General features: G+C 46.8%; 1 protein-coding gene across 4 annotated transcripts in view; it reads left to right on the forward strand.

Annotated features, from left to right (window-relative positions):
• Window positions 1-14,724, forward strand: part of DPP6 (dipeptidyl peptidase like 6) — an 854,635-nt gene that overhangs the window by 473,603 nt on the left and 366,308 nt on the right. The window lies entirely within an intron of this gene.

Genomic DNA, 14,724 nt, shown 5'->3' on the forward strand with positions numbered 1-14,724 from the left:
GCCGTCACAAACCCTTAATTTTCATGCAGTTGTAAAGTGTTGCAGAGAATGTAGATTTGCGGATGGGTATCAGTCACGTGTGGACGATCCCGCTGATATTTTTAATATCATTTGCGCCTCTTAACCATTTGCGCCTCTTAACATGCTAAAGTCCTGAGCAGGAAGGTCAGCTTTCCTTAAAACCTCTTCAGTTAGCAGTAACCGTCCGAAAAACCATTAAGGTTTCTCATCTGCTAGGGTGACGCACCAGTCAGGAAAGTCGAACGTCTCTTAGGAGTCTCGAACGAAGTCATGTCCAACTGTCAAGGATGTCACTGAGTATTTGCAGCAGCAAGTACAGACCCCATGACAGACGTGAGAACCTTCACACGTGTGACGGGAGTGTTGAAGGTCACGTACGGACTGTTCGCTGCCACTATGTGAGACCGCTGCGGTGTAAGCAAGACTTTCAGGCTGTGTGTTTTAAGGGATTAAAGAAAAGTGCATTTTAATCAATCAGTAAAGCAATTCTTCGTTTAGGATCTATATGAAAGACTGTATGTGGCGCTTTGGGACAAGATTCCCTGGAGGAACTTGCTCTTTAATTGTAAAGCGCACGATCTCTGCTAAGGGCTACTCGGGTGACACTTGTCAATAAATGCTGCATCATCTCACTGTAGGTGTCGCAAACTTCCTGGACGCTGTGTCAGTCAGGGGCATGGCAGGAGACGAGTCCAACTCAGGGGGCCTTCCAGAGACGGTCAGGTACCCTGCGCGCAGTGTGGCACCTGCAGGCCTGTGACGCGGTGGCAGGTCGCCCCACCCCCAAAGTCCAGGCCATTGGCCTCACCCAGTAGATTGTTCCTCCTGCGCCTTTGGGGTCTGTGTGCTTCACACTCTGCTGGTACCTGACCTTCTCTCCAGGTCTCCCCTCTGTGCATTTCACGTTCATTTCTTTCTGTTTCTGCTCTCTTCCCCCACCTTTTATTCGGAGCTGCTCACCTGGGCTGTGCAGGGGTGTGGTTGAGAGCTTAGCATTTGCTAATCAAAGCGCTTCTGTCGTCTGATCTGCAAAGTAAGCCTTCAGGGAAATGATGAACTCCCCACCGGATATTTGTGTGTCCCCAGCGTTTTTGATCAGCGCTCGTGTAGACTCTGAAACTTCTTGTCTGCTGTTGCTTTGTGCTCTTGGCTGTTCCAGAGGGGAGAGGCTTTCATTTAAGTCTTGGATTCCGGGGCTACTAACAGCTTGTGAGAGAGAAACAGAGGCAGAGAGAGAGAACCCCCTGCGTGTTCCTATGAGTCACCCCCACAGACGGCACCAGGGCCGACCCTTCCGGTAATTTCTCTAGCGGCGGCTGGCTTCGCTGGGGCTTTGTCATGTGACCATCTACACAAGGCAGGGACCACGCAGAGTGGTGCTGCGTGTTCCTATGAGTCACCCCCACAGACGGCACCAGGGCCGACCCTTCCAGTAATTTCTCTAGCGGCGGCTGGCTTCGCTGGGGCTTCGTCATGTGACCATCTACATAAGGCAGGGACCACGCAGAGTGGTGCTTTTCGCTTGGGTCCAGTCTCAGGTTTCTTAGGCCAGTTGCCATCTTTGTTTTGTTTTTAGTGCCTTTATGAAAAAACAAGAGCCGCTAATGAGGAAGATTAAGGAAATGAGCCAGGAAAACAGAAATGGGGATGTGCACCCAACGGGCTGACGTGATGAATATCGATGGCCATGTGTCAGTTGCTAAATGTTATTTAAAACTTGTTCTCGCCGTCTTCAAGTCATGTGTTGTCCTCCAGAATATGGAAATACAATGATTAGAAAGCTGTTTTACCATCCTGAGATATATGCACCATTGGTTTTGTAATTTGTTGCTACCTTTTCCTTATAGTAAATGGTCCATGATACATAAAAGAAATTTATGTCAGAACTTTTCACGGTGAATAAATATTAGAAAGAAAATACATTTAGACAATAGACTGGAGCAGTGGGATGGGGATCCCGCGCTCAGGTTTGCGTAGTTTATTTTCTCCTGATAATTTTGACACTTGCTATGTGAATATTTTACCTTTTAGGGTACTTGAGTCCACCTTGTCCCAGTAATTGATACATTTTAAGGCACAGCGGGAGAAGTAACCGATCCCGGGCTTTCTCCGTGCCCTTTCCCTGATGTCAACAAACACGTTGAAAAACTAACGCCTGCCTTCTTCTAGAAGTTATTAAAGGTGGCCTGCAGCATCCTCCAGTGACGTCTCGTTGCACTCTGGACGAAACACAAAATACGCGGCGTTGTCTACAAGGCAGGTGCGGCGTTAGGGCTGCTCTCCCTGCGCCTGCGTCACGTGACTCTGCACCAGGTCTCACGCCCGCCTCACGGTGCTCCCCCAAATGGAAACCCTTCCCAGCTGTTCACCTGGCTAGCTCTTGCCCATCCTTCGAGAATCTGAAAGTAAATCCCACTTCCTCAGAGAGCCCGGGCCTCCCCCTTCATCCCCAATCAAGCCTGGTACCCATCGCATCACTATACCCTCTGTAGCACCCCGATTGGCTGGGCACAGAGCTCATCCCAGGGTGGCACTCCAGTGGCCTGACGTCTCTCCCTCCTGCTGGAGTGAGTGCAGGGGAAGTAGCCCTTTCCTTCACTCCTGGCCCGCGCCTGCCGCCGCAGTTACCGTGCACCCCACATGGTCAACGTTTGCCACTGTGAAATAGTACGACGCAGAAACTCCATAACGTGTAAGCCTGTAACCTGAAACAGCCCCGTAACCTCTCTCTGGGTGTAGAGAGAGGGCGTACTGCCCTGCACCTTGCCCCTCCCTTCCAGTTGGCACCCCTCCTCCCCTAAGCGCTGCGCCATGCTGCATTTGACGGAAATTCCTTTGTTGTTCATCTTCTTAGACTTCAGCGTGAACCCTGTACTGATAGTGTAGTTTTGCCCTGCGTTCAGTTTTTTTGGTTTGTTTTTTTTGTTTTTGTTTTTTTGTTTTGTTTTTTTGGCCCTGCGTTTGCTGCTCTCTACAACCTAGGACCCTCAGTTTTACATGGATGAAATAAATCATGATATATTCTTCGGTGTCTGACACTTAACAATCGTATCTGTGAGGTTCGGTCGTGCTGTGCACGTGTGCGGATGGATGTTTTTCTATTGACGTGAAACGTTCCGCTACATGGCGTAGTGGCAACGTAAAGACTTCCCGCAAAATGTCTGCATCCCCAACTTCAGAACCTGTACGTATGTTAGGTTACACGTCAGAGGGATGAAACTTGCGGGTGCTATTGAGACTGCTAATCGGTTACGTTTCTGTGGCTAATACCTTCGCTGATGCTGTATGTCTTTCCATGAGACTGCACTCTGTGATAATGCCATTTTTGATGGCAGAAAGAGCTGGTAAATACGGATCTGCTGGATATATCCGATTCTAGGCCAGCTGTAGTTTAAAAACACTAGAGCTTTGGGGTGCCTGGATGGCTCAGTCAGTTAAGCATCTGACTCTTGATCTCAGTTCAGGTCACGATCTCACGGTTTGTGAGTTCAAACCCCCACCCTGGGCTCTGATGGCACAGAGTCTGCTTGGTATTCTTTCTTCTCTCTGCCCCTCCCCTCCTTGTGTTCTCTCTCTCTCTCAAAATAAATAAGTAAACTTAAAAAAAAACAAAAACAAAACAAAAAACCTTAGGGGCGCCTGGGTTACTCAGTCGGTTAAGCATCCGGCTTCAGCTCAGCTCATGATCTCCCGGTTCATGGGTTCGAGCCCTCTGTCAGGCTCTGTGCTGACAGCCCGGAGCCTGGAGCCTGCTTCGGATTCTGTGTTTCCCTCTCTCTCTGCCCCTCCTCCATTCATGCTCTGTCTCTCTCTCAAAGATAAATAAACATTAAAAAATTAAAACTTGGGGCGCCTGGGTGGCTCAGTCGGTTAAGCGTCCGACTTCGGCTCAGGTCATGATCTCGCGGTCCGTGAGTTCGAGCCCCGCGTCGGGCTCTGTGCTGACAGCTCAGAGCCTGGAGCCTGTTTCAGATTCTGTGTCTCCCTCTCTCTGACCCTCCCCCGTTCATGCTCTGTCTCTCTCTGTCTCAAAAATAAATAAACGTTAAAAAAAAATTTAAAAAAAAAATTAAAACTTAAAAAAAATTTTTTTAAAAACTTAAAAAATACCGGAGCTTTGTTTTTGAGTAATTTGATACCTAAAATAGCGACTGCCTCTTCAAGACTCTCATGAACATGATGTTGTACCAACTGTCTTGGCTACCATTGGCTCTAGCGTCTTGAACTAGCCCCTCCTGTCACAGAGGGGGCTGCACTCCACTGCTGACATATGGTGACAGGCGTAGATCCTTGAGGATCGCTCGAGGTCATCGCTATATTTCACTCAGGATTTTGCTGTAAAGATAACTGTAGTGGTGGAAAAATGGAGCTTTTCAAATAAAATCACATGTCAAATTAGTAAATTGATTATTTTGAAATTATAAACCCAGTGAGTAGTTACAATCTTCACCTTCACCTGGGTTTTGAGTGGAGGTTTGGCCAGAATGTGTCACAGACCCTGGAGCCTGGAGCGTGTGACTTCATTAGTGAGCACGAGTGCCTTCTTGGAAACGGACACTGGCAGGAGTTTGCACCGCCAGACCGGGCATCGCCGCATGCCGCGTGTTCAGCTTCTTTGTTCCCAAGTTTTAGAGAAGGACTCAAACTACACAAAATATCTCCTAAAGAAATAGAAATGTCTTATTAAATCTAAGGGAAAAATTCATTCATGCCTCAGGAGGAAAATTAAGTCAAGAAATGGAAAACCAGGGGCGCCTGGGTGGCTCAGTCAGTTAAGCGTCTGACTTCAGTTCAGGTCATGATCTCGCGGTTTGTGAGTTCGAGCCCCGCGTCGGGCTCTGTGCTGACGGCTCAGAACCTGGAGCCTGCTTCACAGTCTGTGTCTCCTTCTCTCTCTGCCCCTCCTCCACTCGTGCTCGCACACGCTCTCTCTCTAAAATAAGTAAACATTAAAAAATAAAAAGAGATGGAAAACCAGTAGGGACCCCCTTTATGTGTCTCTTGTCTCTGCTTCTCCACCTCTCCCATTCCTACTTCTCATAAACCTGCTCTATTTCCTTCTGAATCCATATCCCACGCAGAAATGGGCGCTCCCCCTACGCTCATCTGATCTCATGTTTCGTGACAGCCAGCGAGAATAGATCCGAAGAGTTGGATCCCCCACCTGAGACCCTCGAGTGGACTTCTGACCCAGGCTGGGCCACCCCCGTGGTGGAGGAGGAGAGAGGAGGGCTCACGGTGCAGAAACGCGGCTCTGGCCCCCATGGGTGGAGGAGGAGGGCAGTGGCGATCATTTCGACCAAGGCCCTTTTCAAAAGGCTTCTGTGCGGTGCTGGAAGATTGTAACAGGGGGGCAAGCCCTTTGGAAAAACTGAGCTCAAATTATTTTCGCTGCCGCCATTAAATTGCTGGTAGCTCTTGCCTCTGAGGCTTGTTAGATACATGATATTTATTGAGAGCCTGAGGGGATTTTTGACACTGGGAAGTCACGCTTGCCAAAATGCTGCCCAGTGTAGACCAATCGGTCTCAAAACTGCCTGTGGGTTTCGGGGAGTCTGTGCAAAGTCGGCCGTTATCTGAAGAAGATCGTAAGGCGTTCTCCCTCGCAGCAACATGGAAAGCTACAGATGCTCAATTTTAAATTCTGCAACTCACATCCAGTGTTCTCCCTGAGAGGGACTTCTCTTGGGCACGATACCGTGTGAGATCTCTTCTGACTGTGATCAGGTCACAGGGCCGTTGCTTTAGGTGATGTATGCAACACGACACCTTTAAAACGTTACATCAAAATAGATCCGAGGTAGACTGAGCTCCGAAGGTAAGAATAACTTACATTTCGAGTCAATTTCATAAAGAAGAGATTAAACACAGCCAATTAAACTGAAAAGCCTAAAATAATGGGAGCCCTGGTGTGGAATTTAAAGTAGAAAAAATAATGAAGAAATTTTAGAAGATATATAATTACAGTCAATAATTTGCCTGCTTCGTTTTGTTTTGATTTCCCAGAAGGGCTAATGGAGTGGGAGCTGGCTCTGTGCACACAGTCTTGCTGAACCGCAGGTACGGGGCTGACAGCTGCCTCAGTGACGGGCGGCAAAGTGCTGTGCCCTCAGGCGGTCGCACAGAGTCACGTTATGCAAAATAGTCAACCTCAGAGGCTTCCAAATTCAGAGGAGAAAAGGAGAGCGGATTCCAGATAGGTCCATGAGGCAAATACAGAATGGTTGGTGGACAGCCCCAGAGAACCTGAGTTGTGAGACGCGGAGGAGGCGGTGTGACCAGGAGGCGTGTTAAAGGCAAGGTGGGGGGGGGGCACCCGACAGTGCGTGTGGCAGAACTGGGGGGGGGATACCATCTCCTTTCCCGTAAGATAATGGTGATTCTTAATTAACTGCCCAACCTCAGCAGTGGGGCCTGTCAACCAGATTTAATTTGCAATTAGTGAAATCAGAAGTTTTTGAAGGGTAAGAGTCCATCTGTCATCACCAGTGCCGCCCCCCTCACCCCCCACAGCCTTGGTTGCTCCTGTCTTTCCGAAATGGCTGCTCAGCCCGCCCCAGCCCTGCAGTCAAGAGCAGAGTCACTGACAGGGAGTCAGCATCAATCAGTACCCTGTGGCCACAGCCCTCATCCGCCTCTTACACTCACAACCAGGAAAAGCATCACGAGGACTTAGGAGACACTACACAGCAGTCCCAGAGGAGGGGAGTGTCTCAGGGAGCAGGAGGACTGTCCCTGCTCAGGGTCCAGGGAGCTCTGCTGGACAGGGAGCTCTGTTCTGCCCCCTCAGACGCTGGCTGGCGTCTTCGACTCTGGCCGACACCGTGAAGTCCAGTGAGCTGCTGCTTCGTGTGTATCCTCTGGAAACATTTTAAACCATCAATTACCTAAACTTGGATCTAGTTATATCCCAAGGAAGGCCTTTTTCAGTTTTGGGAGCTGGAAACTGTCTTCTCTTCTTAATATACTTCTGAAAGCTGCCTGGGTGAAGAGGAGATTGATTGGCTCAAAGACGGACTATTGTGAGAAAAATAATTGAATTCGCTTCCTTCCTCCCTAGTGAGTGGGCCATCTGGTCGACCCCTCCACCTTTAGCAAAGGGAAATAAAGTGCACGGTTGCCAGCTGTCCCCAGCAAGGCTGGCAGGGCCCGGACCTCCACTGTCCCTGCAGTCCCTGCTCTCCTGCGACCACCCTGGTTGCTCCCGCGCCCGCAGCTTCCCACGCTGATCTCCCACAGTCACGGGGCTCCTTTAGGGAGAGACCTTAGTGTGCGGCAGAAACCGTCTTCTCCCCCCACTTCAGCCGGAAGGGGGGCTCCTTCTGTCTCACTAGCTGCGTGTGGCCGTACCTACGTTGTAGAAAACAAACATGCCGCAAGGTCCACCTGAAACATTCAAGGTGGGTGTTTGCCACGTGGGGATGTGTGCTTTGTCGCAGAGTGAGGTAGCTGCAACCCGGCTCACCCTCCTCTGGGCACCCAATGGAAGATAAAATGCCGCTTTGCCGTCTCTGGGGGAGGTGGCCAAAAGGGGTGTGATTTCTCTGCGTTTCCTTTCTTCATATAGTATTGGAAATTTGGCGTGCTTTTGAGTTCTTCCCCTATTTGTCAATCAAGTGGCACGGAAGCATCATCTGGTAGTGATTGGCAATAGATAGTAAGGCAAAACCTTACGTGTCTATACATTGCATAAATTATAGTATGCCGCCACACACATTTGCGTGTAGTCCCAACACTCACGCCCTGGATTCCCTTTGTCTTCCACCCCTTCGTTGCTTTTTTTCCACCCGGGCAGCTTTCAGTTTCTCTAACTTCTAAAGGATCACTTCAGCGTCTTCATGTGAATCTCTGCTCCTTATCATGAGGCATAGGGTGTGATAAAGTCAGCGAGGGGAATGCGGTGGGAGAGGGGGAGCTCAGGACAAGATAAGGTGGGTCAGGTGTGGACACAGACGGGCAGGGCCTGGTGGTTCAGGTGGCCCAGCTTAATCCGTCCACAGAACACGGTGGGTCTTCAATTATTATCTTAATCTGTACGCCTCCCATTTCAGTTGTACAACTGGCACATAAAATATCAAACTCGAATCACAGATTATGAAGATAATAACGTTCTGAAACCATGAATTGTATATTTAAGAAAAACCAAACAACCCAGGAAAAGGTTGAGTTTATTTCTCGTTCATTTGGTTGGGTTTGTTTGTTTTCTTTTTGCCTGAGTTAAGAACAAATGCGAGCACCAATTATATCACTAGGGACAAGGCAATTGCCAACTCTAGATGTCAGTTTGCATTACGTCTGTTAAGACCGACTGCTATTTATGGCATCGTCAGTGGAGCTGGGCCTGTATTAATGCCTTGCTTTCCACATCAATCGACAATAGCTTTTCTGCCAGAGGTGCCAGCCAATAATAAAGTTACTTCTTCTAAAGGCATTCGGGCACCCGTTCTTTCATTCAGCACACAGTCCTGGAACGCTGTGGTGTCCCACGTTCAATGCCAGGCATCGGGAACACGAGCACACCAAGGCAATGCGGGAACACGAGCACACCAAGGCAAGGCAAGGCAAGCTTAAGTAGCTTGCTGCCTGGTGATGGCACGGGAATTAAATACATCATTGAATAGTGCAGTAATGTTACAGAAGAGCATTTACAAAGAGTCACGGTTGTGTCCAGATGGAAGAATGATGAACTGTGCCTGGGAAACTAGGCATGGCTTCCCAAAATGTCAGAGATGTGCAGCTGAACAACAGAGATTTGTGTCTCATGGTTCTGGAGACTGGACACCCAAGCTCAAGGTGCTGTAGTGTCTTACGAGGCCTTTCTCTTTAGGCCTTTCACGGCGCCTTCCTGCTGTGTCTTCACATGGTCTTTCTTCGCAAATGGGTACAGAGAGAGAAGGCAAGCTCTCTCGTATCTCTTCTTATAAGGACACTAATCCTGTCCTGAGGGCTGCACCCTCCTGACCTCATGTAACCCTCCTTGCCTCCCAGAGGCTCTCTGTCCACATACCATCACACTGGGGGGGTAGAGGTTCCACGTGTGAATTTAGGAGGGACACAGCTCAGCCCATAACAGCCTGATGTCCTTCCTTCCTCCCAGCTGCACTTCTTGTAGTTTCTGTTCAAATGTCACTTTATTAGGAAATCTCTCTGACGACCTTACATACAAACAGCTTACAAGGCACTCTCCCTCCAACTCCCCTATCCTGCTTTTTTCTTCTCTTACTGGGTTTATGTGTTTATTGTTTGTGCGTCATCCCTGCACTAGAGAACAAGAAAGGAAATACGGAAAAATGAAAGCCATTCAGCTTGCTGGGTTGATGACAGTGTAGTCTATTTTGTTCACTGCTGTGCCCAACATTCTCAGGGCAGGGATGGCAGAGTAAGACCTGGGTAAACATGTGTTGGATGGACGGATGGATGGATGGGCAGATAGATGGATGGACGGATAGATGGATGGACAAATGGATGGGGTGGGTGGGTGGATGGATGGATGGATGGATGGATGGATGGATGGATAGATGGACAAATGGATGGATGGGTGGGTGGGTGGGTGGACGGATGGATGGATGGGTGGGTGGGTGGATGGATTGCTGGAAGCCGAGCTATCCCAGCCTGAGTGGCAAAGCCCGAGCTGTGGATGGATTGGTGACTGCAAGGCAGCCCACGGACAGTGAAGCTTCTCGTACTCCCGCTTTTAGGTAATTTGGCCTTAAAAGTACCTGGGGTATTGTCTGTCGGGGAATTGCCCTCGGCAGACCCCCTGGGAAAAGAACCATTAGAGAAGAAGATAAGGCTCCACAAGAAATTGTACAGCCTTACGTTTAGCCCTTGCCATCCCCTGTGGAGACTCCTCTACTTACAGGAAGGATGGCCTCATACCTTTGCCAGCAAAGAGGGCCCGTAAAGGAGAGACATGGACTTGAAAGCCCCACTCCGGCAACTAAGGAGTGTATCTCTGGGCACAGGTGACTTCAACCCCTAGGCCCACCTGGCCCCCCGGAGGCATTCCAGATGATGACTGAACCGAGTTGGTTAAGCTACAGAATGGTTCATTGGTTGCTAGGTGCATTGTCTGTCTGAGAATATATGAGGCATGGGTTTCTAAGGCCTTTTCAGCCCCTTTCTGACACCTCAGACTGAGGCAAACACATTGTTCTTCTGGCCTCATGTGGTTAGGAGGTCATGTCCCTGTAACTGTTCCATTTGAGGTATTGAGAAATGGAGGGCCTTTCACGAGAACAGCAAATCAAATGCTTTGTAGATTATAGATAAACGCAGATGCATAATGGAATAATGTAAGAAATTAATCTATAATCAAAGGGTATGTGGGAAAGTTGGGAAATCACCATATTATTTCTTAAAGGTCGTTTATACATAGGAACATTTTCAAAATTAGATAATGTTAGAGAAACATAGATGACGTATGCTACAAGGAAATCACTAGCATATAGAATGCCACGTTTACTACAGTAAATCGGCCAGTTCAACACACTGCTGTTGTCTGTATCCATTTTTATTTTAGTTTTAGTTTATTTTAGTTTTTTATTTTCCGGTTTTTTATTTTAGTTTTATTTTATTTTCACCGACGCTGTTCTTCCTTCAGGAACCCCTGGTTGCTGGAGCTGGTCTCTGGCAATGGATGGATGAATGGACAGATGGACGGGATGGATGGATGGGTGGATGAGTGGATGGACGGATGGATGGGTGGGTGGATGGATGGATGGATGAATGGACAGACGGATGGGATGGATGGATGGATGGATGGATGGGTGGACAGATGGACAGATGGATGGATGGGTAGGTGGCTGGCTGGCTGGCTGGATGGATGGATGGGTAGGTGGGTAGATGGATGGATAGATGGGTCGGTGGGTGGGTGGGTAGGTGGATGGATGGAGAGATGGACGGATGGGTGGATGGATGGATGGATGGATGGATGGGTAGGTGGGTAGATGGATGGATAGATGGGTCGGTGGGTGGGTGGGTAGGTGGATGGATGGAGAGATGGACGGATGGGTGGATGGATGGATGGATGGATGGATGGGTAGGTGGGTAGATGGATGGATAGATGGGTCGGTGGGTGGGTGGGTAGGTGGATGGATGGAGAGATGGACGGATGGGTGGATGGATGGATGGATGGATGGATGGATGGATAGATGGGTGGTTGGATGGATAGAAGGATGGGTGGGTGGGTGGATGGATGGATTGATGGACATATGGACAGATGGATGGATGGGTAGACGGATGGATGGATGGATGGATGGATGGATGGATGGATGGGTGGATAGATGGACTGATAGAAACTTTGTTCACCTTGTTACACCAAATGGTTAATTGTTAATATGCTGTTCCATTTTACTGGATCTCTGAGATATGCATGTGGTGGTACCAAGCAGAACAGGGAATGTATTATAGTCTCATTTTCACCATTCTAGGCAAAAATATAGAATTCTGCTGAGAAATACACTACTGAAGCTTAACATTTCAGGGGATAATTTATTAACTTCTCTTGTCCTTCATGGGAAGCAGGGTCAGCTCTACTCAAATTTTCAATAAGTCAGCTCCTGCAAGTAAAGATGAGGAAGTCAGTTGAATCTGGGGAGCTAAATGAGACGTTCAAGGAAGCGCATATTAATCTGCATTCTAACTCAAAAACTGTCTCTATATTCTGGTTACACCCAAGTAGAAATTAAATGTGCATATAGACCATGACTAGAAAGGAAAATGGGGAAAATGAACATTTCTGTTCTCTTGGATTAGCAAGATTATTCATGATTTGTTTCCTCCTTAATTTGTTTCCTATTATTATTATTGTTACAGTATTTTTTATGTAAGTTAAAACTGTACTGTGAAAAGCGAGATTTGGCAAATGAAAATGGAATTTAATAAAGAATGTCTCCTTTCCTGTGGGTAAAATTGCTCTGTTTTTTTCAGCATGTAAGAATGCTGCCTGGAAGGCAATATGGTGCACCTGTCCTTAAGAAATGATGTAGTGATCCAGAATCATTTCACTTGAGTGAGCTATGCTGTCAATGCCTGTTTGGTTATCTACTGTCCATTCTCCCATTCAATAATATATACTAAGTTGGTCTTCTGTGAAAAATATTTTCTTAGTCCGGTGAACATGCAGGAAGCAGAGCCTTTGCCCCTTTCCAGAAGTCTCTTGACTCCCATTCATTTTCCACCCAGAGGAGCAACTTCACAGCTTTGCATCTTTCTTTTCCATCCTATATGTGTTCATAGGACTTTTACTGTATTGGGCATTTTTAAGACCATTTATTTCCACCTTCCTTTCTGGGGGAGTGGACCTCCAGGATCCCTGTTAGGTGTTCACCATCTTGCTCACTTCTTGGTAAAGCCACCCATTCTGTTGTTAGGCAATATTAGTGCTTGGGAATTTTGAAATTGTACTGAAACAATTTCTACCTTCCAGAGATATACAGAATAAGTCTCCTCTCTCTTGCATGTGACAGTTCCAGTGAAGACTCTAGGTATTTGGCTTTTGAGACTGAACATTCTTTCAAGCCTACTTCACGTGACATGTTTTGCAAACATTTCCATCCTCTGGTCATCTTGGCAGACACTGTCTATTTCATCTGTGACCCCATCTAGCCTAGACCTGGATATCCCATTGGGGATGCGTTTGGGCTAGGAAGGGGCCCACTGAGTCCCAGAAGGGCTTCTGTCACTGCAACATGGGTTCAAGTACACTTCTGCTACACTACTAGCTGGTCAAGAAATTGACACAAAGCAAAAGTCTTAGTCTTCTTTCTGCCTATGAACTTTGACCAGCGCATCTAATAGATGTGTTTAAAACAGATTTTAGAATTCTGGAGTAGTATTAAAAACAAGATTTGAAAGAGATCAATTATCTGACCTCATGAAGACAATAACATTTTGTTATTCTGGATCTTGAATAGGATTTGGTCTTGACTATTCTAGTATTCTGGTTTGATGATTACCCTGGGATTTCATCTGAGCAGGGTTCAAGAAATCTGAGCCGTGTTCAGGGCACCTGGGTGGCTCAGTCGGTTGAGCGTCCGACTTCGGCTCAGGTCATGATTTTGCAGTTCATGAGTTCAAGCCCTGCGTTGGGCTCTGTGCTGACAGCTCAGAGCCTGGAGCCAGCTTCAGATTCTTTGTTCCTTCTGTCTCTGCCCATTCCCCACTTGTACTCTATCTGTCTCTGTCTCTCAAAAATAAATAAATAAATGTAAAACAAAATTTTTTTAATTTTTTTAAAAATTTTTTTTAACGTTTATGTATTTTTGAGACAGAGAGAGACAGAGCATGAACGGGGGAGGGTCAGAGAGAGGGAGACACAGAATCCGAAACAGGCTCCAGGCTCTGAGCTGTCAGCACAGAGCCCGACGTGGGGCTCGAACTCATGGACCGTGAGATCATGACCCGAGCCGAAGTCGGCCGCTCAACCGACTGAGCCACCCAGGCGCCCCCACAAAATTTTAAAAAAATGGAAATTTGAGCAGTGTTCAAGGGTGTGCGAGAGATTATGTGCACTACATTGATAGAATGAATAGTACTGCTTCAGGATTTACGCTTTTCACAGATTTGGAGAATTTTCAAATTTTCCTTGTAAACTTGGGCAAAGTGAAAAGCTGTGGAATCAGCAAAATCTGATCACTTGTTTTTGTTATTGGCTACTGATTTTCTCACATAGAAAACCTATCCAATAAGAAATGAGAGCAATTCAGTACAACTTTTCATCATTTTTAAGTGCTAAAAAGCCACTACTTAATAGATCGGTTCTAGATAGCAAATAAGATTGGTAGAAATTTCTAAACAACTGTAAAACTCTTTCTTGCTAGGGCCATAATGGCCCTCATAATTTTTCTTAATTTGATAACCTATCGGGCCAAAATTGAATATTTGCATTCCAAATAATTAATTACTTGCCATCCTACATTTGGTATTGCCTTTATTTCAATTTGTAAAAATGTGCTACATTCTAATGAACTTCCCGTTTTGGAGGAAGCTGTATTTGGGTATTGTGTTCTCTACTTTTTGAGACCATCTCTATTCTACTTCATCTTGACCTGCCGTTAATATGAGTTATAATCACGGGGACCTTTCTAAGAAAGAAGATTTTGTGATCTGTATATGGGCAGAAAGAGCAGTAGGTCATTTGCAGCGCGACCATACGTCTTTATTTGTCCTGGGGAGGTTCAGGTGCTCTTGTATAATTAATGATAATTATTATCAATATAAACTCTTACATTTATTAATTATAGGTATTAACCCCTTTGTCTTTCAAAGGATCTCTACTTGGAATGTAAATTACATGGCCATGCCGATTTGAAAGCAACTGAAAGCTTGGTCTCAGCAGCCAATATGCCTGGTTAATTCCCTAGATCTGTCTAACCTTTAGCACGCTTCAGCAATGTCTCCAGATTCTTCCTCCTGTCCGAACCCTGCTACAGTGCAAACATGGTTCCCTGGAGGGACTAAAATCTAGGATAGGTATAAGTGAGCTACCCAGTGAAGAGACCTGGGGAATCTTGAAGCCTTGTATGAGATGCTATAGAAGGAAGAAAAGGCTCATGATAGTGAGCAGTGTGTAGAGTTTAATTAAATGTGGCATGCAGTAGGTGCTAAATAAATGTTTGAATCTGGTAACCGTGTGGATGTAAACGAAAAGGAAAATGAGAGAGGAGTTGGAGCTGGAGTACTAATCATATTGGGTTTGAC

The sequence above is a fragment of the Panthera tigris genome, chromosome A2 (assembly GCF_018350195.1).
Source record: "Panthera tigris isolate Pti1 chromosome A2, P.tigris_Pti1_mat1.1, whole genome shotgun sequence".
NCBI classification, from domain to species: domain Eukaryota; kingdom Metazoa; phylum Chordata; class Mammalia; order Carnivora; family Felidae; genus Panthera; species Panthera tigris.